The sequence below is a fragment of the Carcharodon carcharias genome, chromosome 34 (assembly GCF_017639515.1).
Source record: "Carcharodon carcharias isolate sCarCar2 chromosome 34, sCarCar2.pri, whole genome shotgun sequence".
NCBI lineage: Eukaryota > Metazoa > Chordata > Chondrichthyes > Lamniformes > Lamnidae > Carcharodon > Carcharodon carcharias.
Genome location: NC_054500.1, coordinates 21593503 through 21611176, shown reverse-complemented (window position 1 = coordinate 21611176; position 17674 = coordinate 21593503). Strand labels below are relative to the sequence as shown.

General features: G+C 43.0%; 1 protein-coding gene across 7 annotated transcripts in view; it reads left to right on the top strand.

The window, feature by feature from the left end:
- Positions 1-1532: 1532 nt before the first annotated feature.
- Positions 1533-17674, top strand: part of sipa1l3 (signal-induced proliferation-associated 1 like 3) — a 203414-nt gene continuing 187272 nt past the window's right edge. For 4 of the 7 annotated variants that reach the window (XM_041179199.1, XM_041179198.1, XM_041179193.1 and 1 more), the window contains exons 1-2: positions 1538-1603; positions 4922-4994. The gene's annotated coding sequence lies outside the window, so the exon portion shown is untranslated. Of the gene's footprint in view, positions 1604-1686; positions 1803-4905; positions 4995-17674 lie in introns of those variants that run through there. The other 3 variants (XM_041179196.1, XM_041179197.1, XM_041179195.1) reach the window with 3 other exon arrangements.

Here is a 17674-nt window from a genome sequence, read left to right as displayed (position 1 = left end):
CAGGGGCTCCCCTGTAAATACTGACACACTCACTGGGGGGCCCCTGTAAATACTGACACACTCCCTGGGGCTCCCCTGTAAATACTGACACACTCCCCAGGGGCTCCCCTGTAAATACTGACACACTCCCTGGGGAACCCTTGTAAATACTGCCACACTCCCCGGGACCCCCCTGTAAATACTGATATACTCACCGGGGACCCCCTGTAAATAGACACACTCCCCGGGGACCCCCTGTAAATACTGACACACTCCCCAGGGGCTCCCCTGTAAATACTGACACACTCCCTGGGGGGCCCCTGTAAATACTGACACACTCCCCAGGGGCTCCCCTGTAAATACTGACACACTCCCTGGGGGGCCCCTGTAAATACTGACACACTCCCTGGGGCTCCCCTGTAAATACTGACACACTCCCTGGGGGGCCCCTGTAAATACTGACACACTCCCTGGGGCTCCCCTGTAAATACTGACACACTCCCTGGGGGGCCCCTGTAAATACTGACACACTCCCTGGGGCTCCCCTGTAAATACTGACACACTCCCTGGGGAACCCTTGTAAAGACTGCCACACTCCCCGGGACCCCCCTGTAAATACTGATATACTCACCGGGTACCCCCTGTAAATAGACACACTCCCCGGGGACCCCCTGTAAATACTGACACACTCCCTGGGGGGCCCCTGTAAATACTGACATATTCCTGAGGGACCCCCTGTAAATACTGACACACTCCCTGGGGAACCCCTGTAAACACTGACACACTCCCCCGGGATCTCCTGTAAATATTGACTCCTGGGGAGTCCTTCCTGCTGCAACTGGTATCCGCAACGGCCTCGTGCAGCCCCTGGTTGCTGGGTAACCAATGTATTGTTAGCAACCGAATGGGCGGACTTGAAAAGGGGCATGTCTCCACGTGATGACGTAACACCAACTCATGCTACGCATTAAAAAAGCTGCGCGCGCATGCTCGGGTTTCTCATCCAAAAAACAATTGGGATTTACCTTAAATCCTCGAAGATCAACCGGGAACGTGAATGAAATTCTGCATTTATTTGGGCGTTTACCTGTCAGTATCATGGTGCAACTAAAAAAGGTATGGTTATACCCTTGTCCACGATAATTATGGTCAAAGAGGGTTTTTTGGTCGGATCAAAGAGTTTTCACTTCATGTGGAAATATTGAAAGCCCCCGCTCGAGCTTTCTGTCGTCGCCAAGTAGCGAGTGCGCATGCGTTCGTGAGGCGACGCGCCTTGCGCATTGGGAGTTGTAGTCCCAACTGATGGAGTCGCAGGGGGTGGGGGGGGTGGCGCCTGACCAGTCGGTGTACTACAACCCCCGACACCACTCCGGAGCCAGTACGAGCCCTTGGCTGGTTCCGGACCGTGCGGCGGCGCAGTGGCCTGCCGGTCCTTGTAGTCTTTTTCTGGCAGGACTGCCGAGGTGGTCTGATGGGCGGGAAGGGCGCAATGGACTACTTGTACCGGCATGCCTTTCGCAGCCGGGGAAAAAAGGGGGAGGGGAGGGGAGGTGGAGCCATTGAACAACAGGGCTCAGTTGGAGGCGCAAGGAGTGACATTGCCAGGAGGCGGTCTGTTGCTGAGGTAAGGCAGAGAGGTCCGAAAATGTGTGAAGAGGGGGAAACTGAACATTGAAGCGGGGGGAGGGAAGGGGGAAAAAAAACTTTCCCCAATTAACTTTGCAGTGTTTGGCGGCGAGGTCATTGGTCTGCGGCCTGTGAAGGGATCAGCTCCCAGGGTCCGGGGCTGTGGTCATTGTCGTCTCGGGTGGTGACAGGCGAAGGTAAGAAGGGGGGAAACCTTCATTCCCCCAGCCCAGCCACAACCCCACAGATAACGCTGCGATGCTAATAATGCAACAAAACCAATCACCGCCTCGCCCTTTTCTCTTTAAAAAAAAAACTTTTAATTCGTAATGAATATCTCACTGCTCCCTGTAAAAATGAATTCAACCCGGGAACTGTTGCACATAAAAGTTTGTTGCATGTGTGTGTGTCTGTGTTTTTTTTGGCACGTACATTTTGTGATTTTTAACTTTGCTGAAAGTTAACCTTTTAAAGCTGCCGTAAAACGATGAAACAGTTTTAATTTTCTCGGCGTTATTGTCATTTTCACGCGTTTTAAGCATCAGGAATTTTGCTCCCGTCCAACAAAGAGCAAAAGATTGCGAGATGGTGTCAAGTGAGTGGGATGTGTAGCCAGCATCATAAACGGGGTCGGGGTGGGGGGAAGCAATTAAGTTCTTTTTTTTTTTGCTTTACCTAGCAGGTTATTGAGGTGCCAATTGTAGTTTCAGTTTCTGTACGGAGTAGTAAAATTTAAAGTGAACAGATTGTTGTTAGAATTAATAAACTGGCTGTTCATTTAGCTCTGGGATATTGAACTCGTCTGAATGTTAACATTCTTACAAAAGCAATTCGTGTGACAAAGGAAAATTGGAATATATTGAAGGCTGGTAATATTTCTCTAAGACTGCTTAGTTATTTTTTAAAAACCACTGTAGGAATATACTTAGATACTTTTTTTGTTGGAGAATAGCTTTAGCAGCAGTGGAAAAAAAATTAATAGGCACTTCGAGATTAATTTTAGGGTAAAATAATGTTGAAATTCCACTTCCTAGTTGGTTTAGACTTGAGGAAAAGTGTTTGCTTTTAGGGTAGTTTGTCTTGTTTCTTATCTATTTGGAGCTCTGTTGTATTTAATAAACACTGCTAGACTGCTGGTCTTATGAATGCTGGGGTAAATGATAGGTTTACCTTCTCCATTATTATGCTGCAAAGATTTTATACAAAGTTGAGCAAGTAAATTAATTTACTTTAGAAGTCACTTCAAAAGCTAGAAAATTTCAATGCAAAATATTTACTGCCATATAAATACAAGTTATTTGTTTATTTATAGCAGTTCTGTCAACCTCGAGTTTCAAAGCACTTTACAGCCAATTAAGTATTTTTGAAGTGTACTCACTGTTGTAATGTAAGAAATAAACAAAGTAAGTGTGCCTGAGATCACTGAATGTGGTTAGTTCTTGCAAACTATTTTTCTTACTGTAGTTGGAATGTATCAGTTTGAAATGTTTCTCTTTGCTTGTTTCATCAAGTTGCGTGCTCCAGCAACACACTTATTGTGTAACATGAAAAGGCAGAGAACTAGAAAGCTGCAGCTTTATTGTTGAGAGTTGCGTAATAAAAATGAGGTGTAAGGAAGTACTTTGAGACTTGTATATTTTGGTGTAGGAACAATGAAAGTTTTGCCTACATATGTATATTTGAATATTATTTGTTCACTGCTGCATTTGAAAGATTAAACTTAGTATTTATAAACTTAACGATTGACTTACACTTGGCTTCAAAAAAAATGTAATTTTTCAGTTTGCACTGGTCTGTGCACCAACAGTGCATGTGTTTGCATGATAGCATACACAGGTACCTGATCTGAGATGTATAGCATTAGGGAGAAGCACCAAACAGGAGCTTGGCTCATAAACAGAGAACTTGAAGAGGGCAAGTCAGCCATGCTCCTCTCATTCACCTGGATAGCAATGTGAGCAGGTCTTGTTTCAAAGAAATATTTGCACAAATGAAGCTCTATGAAGACTCCAAAGTGCACCTCAGCTTTTTAATGTTGAATACATTTCTTTTGAAGTGCAGTAATGATTATAATGTAGGCAGAAGCGGCAGTCATTCTATGCACAGCAAGATCCCACAAACAGGCATGTGATTTAATCTGTTTCTCTTGGCGTTGGTTTGAGAGAAGATTGTTTTCCCGGGCATTTCTTGCTCTTGGAATTATGGCATAAGATTCTTCACCTGAGCAAACTGGAATAGCGAGTCATGATCTGACATTTCATCTGCAGGAATGAACCACTTGGCCCACTTTGTTTTGTACTGCCAGTGTAAATTTGTATGCGCAAGTTGTTCTGGCTAAAGCCGAGAGTGTGACCAATTGAGCTGAACTGACAGTGAGAAATGATACTATACAGTTGATAGCGATCCTAAATAAAAACAGAAAATGCTGGAAATACTATCCAGGCCAGCAGCATCTGTGGAAAGAGAGGAACACATTTTAATGTTTTAGACCAATGATCTTTTCATCTGTTCTGACCACAGCTCCTAGTTGAGCTGAATCCAGTCCTCATCCACTTTGTATTTCCAACATCATTGCAAGGATTCCTGATTTTCCTCCCTCCTAGCCTCAATGCACAAATCCCAAATGGAGCAACAGCTGAATTCAAGATCTCGTAGCACTATTCGTAGAAAAGCAGGGGAGTTCTCCCAGATATCCTGGACCATATTTATCCCTCAATTCAATATTGCTAAAACAGATTATCTGGTCATTATCTCATTGTTTATGGGGACCTTGCTGTGTGTAAATTGGCTTTTCCGTTTCCCTGCATTGCAACAGTGACTACACTTTAAAAGTACTTAGTTGGCTGTAAGGTGCTTTGAGGTGGCATGAGACTGAAAGGTGCTATAATACAACTCTTTCATTCAAAATAGAATGGGAACTGAGCAAGGTGTCTTCTTCGTGTTCTGTTTAGTTCAGCTTTCTTGCTGGTTTTACTAATTGAGCTGGGGAATCCAGGTTTACCCTCCATTGTAATTTTGCTTCAGGTACAGGATTGCCCTGTTGCTGCCTTCTTGCTCAGCTATTTTAACTGTTTTAAATCCCAGAAGAGGATTAGACAGTTGTTTGAATAGACATGTAATACATTTAGGCAAAAGTATAATCCTTAACTATTGCGTATATAACCCACCAAAACATGCAGAGAATTTGAATAGCCATTACTTTCTTTCAAAAGGAGGGAAAGGTGCAATAATCTGATAGGATTGTTAAATGCAAGAAGAGCTTCACTGTGCTACATTTAAATGATTTCATTATCCTGAAGCTTTTCATGTTTCAAAGGATCTGTGCTTGATGACTTGTCTGAACTGGAGTGCCGGCAGTCTAGGACACTATTTCAGGTGCTGCTGACGAGGTATGGGAGGACAATCTTTTGCCCTGTTCTTTGTATTTTAGAATAAACATTTTGCTGTCTAGCCATTCTAAGGAGGTATATGGATAATTTTATAACAATTTCTTACACGAATTTTTAAGACAATGTTTTATTACTGAAGGCTGGACTGAACTATCTGAATTACTGCGAGTTTAAGATTCCTCCAGTTCTCAGCAGTACACTCAAGCTATTATGGTAAATTATTAACACAAGGGATTCGCCTGAAAACTCAAGCTGTTTGTGTTTTGCACTGGATTAAGTTGCACTGTTGCTGAAAACATTGAAGGTCTATCACTCTTCCATTCCTCTCCAGCTGTCATTACCTTGTGGAGACACTCCAGCATTGAAGCCGAGTATGTTGTGTGGGGCTGTGCTTTAAGTTACAGCACTCTCGGAGGCATCCTGGCAAATATTGAAGCAAGAAAGATATCTCGGGGTGGGCAGGTTTAAGGCGGCAGTTCTAGAACGCAGAGTGTGGGTGGCTGTTGGTGGCGGGGTAATTGAGGGGAATGCACAAAAGGCGAGTGTTGGATAGGGGGCTTGGGAGGAGGTTTGTGATGCAAGGGGGGATTAGAGATATGTAGGGGAGAGGAAGTGAAGGGATTTTAACATACAAATGTGAATTTCAAATCCAAGGCCTTGTAGGTGGTGGAGAATATTGGCTTTTGATCAATGTAGCAGACTGCTGATGGATGACTTGCTCATGACTTTGGTAGGGGGATTGGGTGGTCTGGGTAGAGTTTAGTGATGTGTATGTCTCATGGGACCCTCTTGCTCACCATTGCAGGTTGGGACCACAGTTTGAAAGTTGTTCAAATAGGCTTTGACAAGACCTGCAGACTAGTAGAGCCCCATCATATCTTGGTAGCAATAGTAATGCTACAATTAATCCTCAAGCCTTTGGGCAAGGTAGAGGAAAAGTCAACCAGGTGTAGTGATCAATGTTGGAAACTGAGCATTAGGTGAGGACTGCTTTTGGGCTTCGTTATAATCTCCTTAAACAGCCTGCTGGCTCTCGTTTGTCTCTTGACTTGTGTGAATCATTAATTTTTCAAGGGAGCAGAGCATTTAAAAGAGGGGAGCTACTTTCCACAAGACGATCTGAGTCTTTGCTTAGCATACCCTGAAGGTGGTATGCAGTGAGCCCTGTTCTCTTGCTGGGTGCTGAAAGTTCTTGGTCTGAGAGATTCCTCCTAGTTGGGTTCAACTACTGCTTTGGTCCAAGGAATAAGTGAAAAAAGTCTTTGATAAAACTAAAAATCCAGGATTTAATGTTTTAATTAGTGGGAGGCAATGACATTGTGGTATTGTCACTGGAGTAGTAATCCAGAGATGCAGGGTAATGCTCTGTGGACCTGGGTTCAAATCCCACCATGGCAGATGGTGGGATTTAAATTCAATAAAAATCTGGAATTAGAAGCCTAATGATGGCCATGCAACCATTGTCGATTTGTTGTACAAACCCATCTGGTTCACTAATGTCCTTTAGGGAAGGAAATCTGTTGACCTTACATCCTCTGGCCTACTTATGACTCCAGATCCACAGCAATTTGGTTGACTCTTAAATGCCTTCTGAAATGGCCTAGCAAGCCACTTGTTTGTATCAAATTGCAACAGAAAACTGGATCAGGAAAGAAACCAGGTGGACTACCCAGCATCGACTTAGGCACCAGAAATGACAATGCCAAACTCAACCCTGTCGACCCTGCAAAGTGCTCCTTACTAACATCTGGGGGCTTGTGCCAAAACTAGTCAAGCAACAGCCTGACATAGTCATCCACACGGAATCATACCTTACAGATGGTGTCCCAAACACATGCAGGGCTGGTGATGTCCTGTCCCAATGGCAGGACAGACCCAGCAGAAATGGCGACATCATAGTACACAATCAGGAGCGAGCTGCTCTGGGAGTCCTCAACATCGACTCGGGACCTCATGAATTCTCATGGCTTCAGGGCAAACATGGGCAAGGAAACCTCCTGATGATTACCATGTACTGCCCCACCCTTCAGCTGATGAATCCGTGCACCTCCATGTTGAACACCACTTGGAAGCACTGAGGGTGGCATTGGTGCTCTGGGTGGGGGACTTCAATGTCCATCACCAATAATGGCTTGGTAGCATCACTGCAGACCGATCTGGCCGATTCCTAAAGGATGTAGCTGCTAGTGGGTCTGCAGTAGGTGGTGAGGGAAGCCGACGAGGGAAAAACATACCTGACCTCATCCTCACCAACCTCCCTGCTGCAGATGCATCTGTCCATGACAGAATCGGTAGGAATGACCACCACACAGTCCTTGTGGAGGCGAAGTCCCATCTCCTTGTTGAGGATACACTCCATCATGTTGTGTGACACCTTGCCAAGTGGGGTAGATTTCGAAAAGATCTAGCCACTCAAGATTGGGCAACTATGAGGCATTGTGGGGCAGCAGCAGCGGCGCAATCGTGCTCAGCCACAACCTGTAACCTCATGGCCTGGCAGGTCCCCCACACTATCATTACCACTAAGCCGGGGATTCAACCTTGTCCAAGGAAATACAGGAGGGCATGCCAGGAGCAGCACCAGGCATATATATCTAAAAATGGGTTGTCAACCTAGTGAAGCTACAACACAGGACCACCTGCATGCCAAACAGTGTAAGCATCAAGCGATAGATGGAGCTAAGCGATTTCATAAGCGACGGGTCAGATCTAAGCTCTGCAGCTCTTGCCAGTTGTGAATGGTGGTGGATAATTAACAACTCATTGGAGGAGGCTGCACAAATATCCCCATCCTCAACGACGGGGGAGCCCAGCACATCAGTGCAAAAGATAAGACTGAAGCATTTGCAACAATCTTCAGCCAGAAATGCCGAGTGGGTGATCCATCTCGGCCTCTGGAGGTACCCAGCATCACAGTGGCCAGTCTTCAGCCAATTTCGATTCACTCCACGTGATATCAAGAAACAGCTGAAGGCACTGGATATGAGACCTGACAGTATCTCATAATAGTGCTCCAAAACTTGCCATGCCTCAAGCAAAGCTGTCCAGTACAGCTAGAATACTGGCGTCTACCTGGAATATGGAAAATTGCCCGGGTATATCCTGTACACAAAGCAGGACAAATCCAACCCAGCCAATTACTGCCTCATCAGTCTACTCTCAATCATCAGTAAACTGATGGAAGAGGTCATCGACAGTGCTGTCAAATGGCACTTGCTTAGCAATAACCTGCCCACTCATGCTCGGTTTGGGTTCTCCCAGGGTCACTCCGCTTTTGACCTTGTTACAGCCTTGGTTCAAACGTGGACAAAAGAGCTAAACTTGTGAGGTGAGAGTGACATCAAGGCAGCATTTGACCCAGTGTGACACCAAGAAGCCCTAGCAAAACTGGAGTCAATGGGAATCGGGATTAGAATCATACCTGGCACAAAGGAAGATGGTTGTGCTTGTTGGAGGTCAATCGTCTAAGTTGCCAGACATCACTGCAGGAGTTCCTCAGGGTAGTGTCCTCACCCCAACCATTTTCAGCTGCTTAATCAATGACCTTCCTTCCATCATAAGGTCAGAAGTGGGGATATTCACTGATGATTGTACAATGTTCAGCACCATTCGTGACTCCTCAGATACTGAAGCAGCCTGTGTCCACATGCAGCAAGACTTGAACAGTAGCCAGACTTGGGCTGACAAGTGTTAGGTAACATTTACGCCACACAATTGCCAAGCAATGACCATCTCCAACAAGAGGGAACCTAACCGTCACCTTTGACATTCAATGGCATTACCATCACTGAATCCCCCATTTCAACATCCTGGGGGTTACTATTGACCAGAAACTGAACTGGATTAGCCACATAAATGCTGTGGCTATGACAGCAGATCAGAGGCTAGGAATTGTGCAGTGAATAACTCATCACCTGACTCCCCAAAGCCTGTTCGTTTACAAGGCACATTAGGAATGTGGTGGCATATTCTCCTCTTGCCTGGATGTGTGCAGTTCCAACAACATTAAAGAAGCTTGACACCATCCAGGACAAAGCAGTCCACTTGACTGGCACCCCATCCACGATCATTCACTCCCTCCACCACTGATGCTTAGTGGCAGCAATGTGTACCATCTGCAAGATGCACTGCAGGAACTCACCAAGGCTCCTTGGACAGCATCTTCCAAACCTGCGACCACTACCATCTAGAAGGACAAGGGCAGCAGACACATGGGAACACCACCATCTGCAAGTTCCCCTCCAAGCTCCACACCATCCTGACTTGGGATTATATCACTGTTCCTTCCCTGTCGCTGGGTCAAAACCCTGGAACTCCCTCCCTAACAGCACTGTGGGTGTACCTACAGTGGTTCAAGAAGGCAGTTCACCACCATCTTCTCGAGCGCAATAAATGCAGGCCTAGCCAGTGACGACACCTGCATCATACATCCCATGAATACTTTCAAAACAAAAAATTAGCCACGACCATGTTGAGGTTAGTGTTCAGCTGTGGATAAGCTGAGCTGATTTCTTGCAATTGGACCCTGTTTCATGGGTTAGTTGGTATAGTTGGTTCATTATCGTGCCTCTTTGGAAAGAATCAGTTCATTCTAGAAAAGGAGCATTTTTAGAGCATCGATATGAGACAAGCTTTGTAATCACCATGATGGCTTTTGAGCTGTAAGCACAATAGCTTTCCACAATTGACACATCCTACATCCTATGTTCGCTCTCAAGAAATGCTCCAATGGTACCTAGTGTGGCTACTGGAAACTATTTGTGGGCAGCAAATGCTGTACTTGTGTTGGGGTTAAAGCACATTGTAGGACAAAGTGAGAAGACTTTGCTCTGCATTTAACCCATGTCATATATAAACAGGGAGTGCTGACATTGTGGTATTTATTCCAAGCTCTGCCATCCCTCAAGTTAGTGATGGGTAATTTATAAAAATGAATTTGTACACAAGGCTTCGGTTCTGTGGCCAGAGCTTTTAATGACACAAGATTGATTCACTGGTTGCTCAGAAGGTGCTGAGTAGATATGGAGCAGGGAGTTCACAGACTGTGGTTGTAGATGTTTGATAGGACAGCACTGGTGCTGGTTTGAGAACTGAAGACCTTGCATCCCTCTTTAATTGTTGTAGAGCCTGTGGTCTGGTAGGACTGGTGAAGCAGGAAGGGGCAGTGGATGAATTATGAAGTTAAAGGGATATTTTTAAATCCAGGTACAGATGGCATGCTGTATGTGCAGTTCCACCTGCCAGCACAGCATTTCTTACTCTGCAGTTACGAGCAGAGATGGTGACATTTCCAGCATCTGCAGTATTTTACCTTTGTATAGATGGTGACCCCTCAGTCGGGGTGCCTAGCAGTGCTGTTCTGTAATTTAAAGAGGATTTGACCCAACTGTTTTACAGAAGCTGCACAGCAGGGAATTTCACGGCTGCTGTGCAGTGCTTGGCTGGCATTCTTCAGGAGTTTCGATTTGGTCTTTGTTTATCATTTTCCTGTGGTACCTGCTGGGTGATTGATGGTTCTATATTGGTTGCATCAGGTTTCTTCTTACAAAGCAAAAATAATAAAACATTGCACGTGGCGTTGATTGAAAGGTGCCACAGTCGGGATTTTACATGAATAATTGAGTAGCAGTGATTGGCACCAAACAGACTTCTTACACCAGTCACTATAGAGGATGTAATAACAACCTTGATCTGCTTTCCTTTCAGCCAAAAATTCATCATTAAAACAATATATATATTTTTTGCTGTGACCCTTAAGAACTGATGGGTTTGATAGTATCTTGATTTGTTTTTTTTAAGCGGTTCCTGGTTTGCAAGCTGCCTTTGTTGTGTTAGTGGATTAGCCAGCTGGGCTGCCTGAAGGGGCCCTATGACAATGCCATTTGTTTAAAGCGTGTTCTTGATCTCTGGAATTACACCAAGGGATGTGGTGATTGTATGGTTTGTGACTTTTTTTAAAGCTGTAGCTGTGTAAAATGCAAGTTGAGCCTTAGTGTATAGCCTTCTACAAGCAGTTTTTAAAATTTATTTTCGGCACGTGCACGCTGCCGGCAAAGCCAGTTACCGCCTGTCTATAGTTCTCCTGAGATAGCAGTGGACTTTCTTCTTCAATTGCTGCAGTCATTGCGCCACTGAAGTTCCAGAATTTTTGTGGCTATGGTGTGAAAAATCAGAATGCCACGAGCTTTCAGACACACACTGCCCACCCCGCCTTCGGCCTGTGCTGAGTCTTTGAAAGAGCATTCATAGCTTAATCCCACACTCCCTCTTTTTGCCTGTAAGTTTCTCCTCCCGCCCAACTCCCTTTTTTAAAATTATCTGTGGAATCTGCTGCCAGCACCTTTTTTCAAGTTGAGCATTCCAAACACTGAGTGAATATGTTTCTCCTCATCTCCTGTCTAGATCTTTTTTTGCCAATGATTTTTAAACCTATGATCGCCGGTTATTAACTTGGTCACCTGAGGGAATCTTTTTCTCTGTCTGCTCTGCCAAAACCACATGGGGTCACAACAACTAGCTCAAAAGCACTGAGGTCACTTATCACATGCTGTTGACCAGCTTGCCGAACTGAGGTAATTCAGCACAAGCTGGAGGGGACTGACCCTGGGAATTTTCTGGCTGTGACAAAGTAATTTCTTTTTAAAACATACTTTGAAAGTACCAAACCTTTCTACCCTGAAAAATTGAAGTTCAAGTCTGTGATGCATATCGTTTTTAACAAAAGACATGCTGATGAACTTCTCAAGCTGTGGAACTTCCTGACATCTGGTCCACTCACAACCAGAAAATCCAACAAATGTTGACTCTTTCAGGCTATGTAATGCATTAACACTGTCCCATGAGAAATTAGTCGTTTTTTTTAAGACTTAGTGTACATCAATTCTCAACAAAACAGCAATTTAAAAAAAAATTCCTGATTTTAATTGCTTGTTATGACTTCTCAGTAAATGATGAATAGCTGTGAATTAGGTGACTGGTGACATTTAGTTGGGCATGGCTTTTTTCTCCCTGCCTCCAGAAAAAATATCAAAGATGCTGACCTCCTTTCACTCGGAGGTTCGACAGATATGATATCTGCTCCCCCTCCATTCCCAGCTCAGAGCAGATAGTATGTTTTGTAGTGAGCAGCAAGATGTTAGTGCGTTGGCTTGCCTCTGTGATTTGACTGACTGGACTAACAGAATTCTTCAGTTGTGGGCGATGGGTTCAATCATGTTTTGGCTGGGGCTTGAACCATTGCTTTGTGAAGCAGCTAGAAATTGATTTCTCTAGATTGAAATAATAAATCTAGTAGTGAACAGTGACCATGGGAATGCAGGGGTGTGACTGAGCCAGCAGGCCAGTGAATATGTCCAATTGCCAAATTTGCTATGCCCCTGGTGTGCTTTGAATATAGCAAGCACCCTTTTATATTTCCTTTATGGACCAGTGACTTATCAGCTAATGCTCCACCTTGATTCAATTTCTAAATACTGCAGTGAGAGTGACATACAGGCTATCTAGGTTAGAGATAAAAACAAAAAAACTGCGGATGCTGGAAATCCAAAACAAAAACAGAATTACCTGGAAAAACTCAGCAGGTCTGGCAGCATCGGCGGAGAAGAAAAGAGTTGACGTTTCGAGTCCTCATGACCCTTCTGTCGAAGGGTCATGAGGACTCGAAACGTCAACTCTTTTCTTCTCCGCCGATGCTGCCAGACCTGCTGAGTTTTTCCAGGTAATTCTGTTTTTATCTAGGTTAGATTATCATCCATGTGGTTTTTTTTTGAGGGTTAGTGTCTTCAATAATGTGCCCTCTTGGAGGAGTTTCAGCAGCAACCATGCTGAAATTTGAGATTACTTCAAAATTGTGGAATTACCTTGGTGCTTCGAAGCAAGGTGCCAGTTTCCAGACATACCACCCCACCAGCTCTTTTTGCAGTTGATCTGACACCTGAAACTAATTTGATTTTGTTGTTTGGTGTGTTGCTTTGAATACTGCTGCAGCCCTAACCACAGTGTGGTTTGGTTGTTTGTGTGGTACAAGCTGCTTTTGTCGTATCTGTCCATAGAGTGCACTGTAAAAAGCACCTTGTAAACTACCATAAAAACCTTCTTCATCTTTCACCTACATACCTCCCAACAGTGCATTTGTTTGCTGCTCTGTATAATAAAATAAGATCCAAGTTCAGTCTTGTCTTTATTGATACTGCTCAAGGTCAAAGGAGCTTTCGTATCACCCGAGAGTGACTGTGGCCACTTTGACTTTGTGTAGAAATGAATGTTACTTGGCTTGTCTGAATATTTATTGAATGCAGGTTTCAAAATCATCAAACATGTTCCTGGTACACAATGGCAGTAGCTGTTTATTGTGATAAGTTTGTAAACTTATGATAAGTAACTCTTTACGTCCGGCAAAATCTGTAGTTATTGCCCTTTGTTTTAAAATGTACAAATTTTAAAGTCTAGAATTAGGTTTTTTTTTAGAAACTTGTACAAAACATTTTGGGAGTTGATTGTCCAAACTTCTGACTAACTTCTGGTGTGGGTTGCCCTGATGTTACCTTTCTATTTGAGAGGTTGGACGAATAAGGAATGGCTGATTTGAAAACATTGTGCTAAGCAACATTGCTTACACGTGCTCATGCAGTATTGGTTAGTTTGTGTTTATAATAACCAGTTGTGTTATACTTAACTGTTACAGAGTCAACAACTTGATGTGAGCAAGTGCGATCAACTTAATTGGTCATATGTGCCATTTATTTATTTGTTGCCACCACATGAAAACGTTTGCCTGCGGTGCTGTCATTGCTTTAACTTCAAAGGAGTGCCAGCTAAATATAGAATTCCTGATCCTCAGGAATGTATTGTCATTCAGTGCTATTATCTGGTGGAATCCGTTCCTTTGCATTCTCTTGAAGCATCTCTTGTAGTTTGAATTATTTTGAACTTTTAAACCTAATGCTCCATCTGATTTGAAAAGGGGTTCAGAAAATAACTTGTACACATTTTTAATACTACGCACCTGGCGATCAGTTCATTGGTGGCCGTGTTTGTAAGAGTATCCCTTTATGTGCTTGTCATCCACTTTCTTGCCCATGCTGTTCGGGAATTATGAGTGGAAACCTGATCATTCCCCCCTGGAAGGGAGGGAAAACTGCTCTGGGCTTTGTCTCCTGCTCCTCTTGTGGAGTTTTGGTAAGGATGTCATTAAAGGATAAGAGTACAAAGTCTTGCTCTCCTGTGTCCAGTTGGACTGTGAAAAGCATCTAGCTGTATAATTTAGTTTGTTTCATTCTTGGGTCATGTCTGGTAACTTTGAGAGATTTTTAACTCAAAAGTTTGCCTTAATGAAGGAGATTGTTAACAAGTGAGCAATGACTATGGTGTGCTGGTGACTCTCAGGTACTTCACTTTAGAAGAGTCTTAATATTAGAGTACTGAGAGTCAGACAAATGCTTTTCCATTTTTCTATTTGTTTAAGTGTGTGTGTGTATGTGTGTTTGAGACAGGAAATTAGAGACCCTAGTTTTTAGAGGATGTGAGTGTATAATTATCTATAATGCAGCCAACCTAGTTCACCTACTCTGGCAGAATGACTGTTATGCAAATTGGATACTCCTGGATCAGGAAGTGTTAGCAGCATATATATATAAAAAAATTAGGTCAAAAAATAACTTCAAAAATCCATTTTCCTAATTCACAATTATTATCTTTGTCAAAATATTTTGAAATCCGATTTAAAAGTTGAGGCTTTTAAATAGAGATTTTTTTTTTTGCTAGGTACTGTTTCTGAAATGATGATGATCCCTTTTTACTCTAGCTTAATTTCTCCCTTGTTCCCACTAGGTTTTATTTCTCTCCACTTGGCACCTTCCTCTTAGGGAGGGTGATAACGTGGTGTAGAGCAATAGGACTCCAGTACAGTGTAGCTGTGACGTGGTGCAGGTTCATTTATTCCTCTCACTGCTTCCCAATCCCCCACAAACATCTTTGATTGCAAATCATACTCCTGTGCCTTGATTCCCATATGCGCTTTGCAATACACAGTCAAAATGGCATTTAAAACATGTAAAAACATTTTTTACAATAATTAACTTTTTTAACAGTAGTTCATCTTAACCAGCTTTTTGTAACAAGTTACTTATTTCCTGCTACATCTATGTTAAGCAAAAGTTTGCTAATTTGGTTTTCTCCTCTTGTCAGTTATGGATACTGGTTTTGCTAACATCGTGTACATATGCCCTCACTCTTGCTTTATTTACAATCGTTGCAACAATTTACCAAATTAAGCTGAGACGTACCTGAGTTAAATTGTTGGTTAACATTAGGCAAAAGTGCTTAACTTTGTTTAATGTGCATGCGCCACCCAAGTAAAGTTCTGTGGTATTTCCTCTTGACTTCTAGGGTATTTCCTGATACAACATGGGTTCCAATGCTAAATGACCCTCTTCCTAAATTTTTGTCTGGGACCAAACTGGTATCTGTTCTCTTAATAGTGAGTTGGGACATTGGCACCAGTACTGGAGAAAGTGAAAGCTGCACAGTTGGGACTGTCTTCACTGGAACTGCGCTGGGACCTGTGTTCTAGTGAGTCATCTAACTAGCATGGTGGAAAGGGCATCAAACTCAATAGAGGAGCGAGGAATCAAGTGAGGGAAGATGTGATAACTTAAAGGGAGAGGACAGAGTAAGCAAGCAAGGTAGCAGTAAGGATCATGATAATCGGAGCATGGCAGGAAGGGACAGCATACAAACCTAAGTGTGTGACTACAGATAAGGCCAGAGGCTGTTTTAAAAAAACAGAACTAAAAGCTCTGTATCTGAATGTGTGTAGCATTCGTAACAAAACAGATGAATTGTCAGCTTATATAAAAATAAATGTCATCTGATAGCCATTTCAGAGATGTGGCTGCAAGGTGACGAAAGCTGGGACCTGAATGTTCAAGGGTAGTTGGCATTCCAGAAGGACAGTAAGCTAGGAAAAGGTGGCAGGGATAGCTCTGTTTAATTGAGGGTGACAGTGGAGTAGTGAGAGGTGACCTTTGTTCTAAAGTTCAAGATGTGTAACCAGTTTGGGTAGAAAAAAGAAATAGCAAAAGTAGGAAGTCACTTGTGGGAGAAGTTTATAGGCCCCCAAACAGTAACCACACTGTAGAACAAGATTTACAGAAAGAAATAATGGGGGATTGTGAGGAAGGTATGGCAGTAACCATGGGCGATTTTAATCTACATATTGGACGAATCTGATTGGCTAAGGTAGCTTGGATGATGAGTTCATAGTGTTTTCAGGACAGTTTCTTAGAGCAGCATGTTCTAGAGCCAACCAGAGAACGGGCTATTCTAGATGTGGTTATGTGCAATGAGTCAGGATTAATTAGTGACTTCACAGTAAAGGAGTCCCTGGGTAGCATTGATCATAACATTATTGAGTTTTGCATTCCGTTTGAGGGAGAGAAGAGTGGGCCTAAGACTAGTGTTTTAAACTTAAATAAGGGGCAATTATGAGGGTATGAAATCAGAGCTGGCTAAGGGGAAATGGGAAATTAGGTTAAGAGATAGGTCAGTAGAGATGCAGTGCAAGGCATTTAATATATTTCTGACCACTCAGAAAAGATACATTCCAGTGAGAGAGAGAAAATCCAGGAGAAGGATGCATCACCTGTGGCCAACTAGGGAAGTTGGATAGTATCAAATTGAAAGAAAAATTGTATAGTTCCACTAAGATTAGTGGCAGGTCAGACAATTGGACAGAATATAAAAAAAACAGCAAAGAATGACTAAAAGATTAAAGGTAGAGAAAGCTAGCTAGAAGTATAAGAACAGATGGTAAGAGTTTCTACAGGTATTTAAAAAGGAAAAGAATAACTCAAGTGAGCATTGGTCCTCTAGAGACTGAGTTGGGAACTAATAATGGAAAAGAAGGAAATAGCAGATTAATTTAACAGATTTTTCATCTGTCCTCACTATAGAAGATACAAATCATCCCAGAAATAATTGTGAATCAAAAGGTGAAAGGGAAGGAGGAACTTGATTGCAATCACTAGAGAAAGAGAGCACTGAGAAAATTATTAGAACAAAAAGCTGACAAGTTCCCAGTCCTGATGGACTTCATCCTAGTGGCTGCTGAGATGATAGATGCATTGGTTTTGATTTTCCATAATTCCTTGGATTCCGCAAAGGTCCAAATCCATTTGGAAAATAGTGAATGTAACTCCTCTATTCAAGAAAGGAGGGAGACTGAAAGCAGGGAAACTACAGGCCAGGTAGTCTAACACCTGTCATTGGGAAAATGCTGGAATCTATTATTATGGTGGTTATAGCAGGACACTTAGAAAATCTCAAGATAATCAGGCAGAGTCAGTATGATTTGTGAAAGGAAAATCGCATTTGGCTAATTTATTGGAATTCTTTTGTAAAAGTAACAAGCCATATAGATAAAGGGAAACCTATAGATATGTAGATTTCTAGGAGGTATTTGACAAGGTGCTGCAGAAGATACTAAACAAAATGAAGAGCTCATGGTGTAGTGGGTAACATATTAGCATGGATAGAAGATTGGTTAATTAACAGGAATCAGAGCAGGCTTAAATGGGTCATTTTCAGGTTGGCAAGATGTAATGAGTGGAGTGCCACAGGGATCTGTGCCGGGTCTCCAATTATTTGCAATCTTTTTCAATGATTTGGATGTAGAGGCCAAA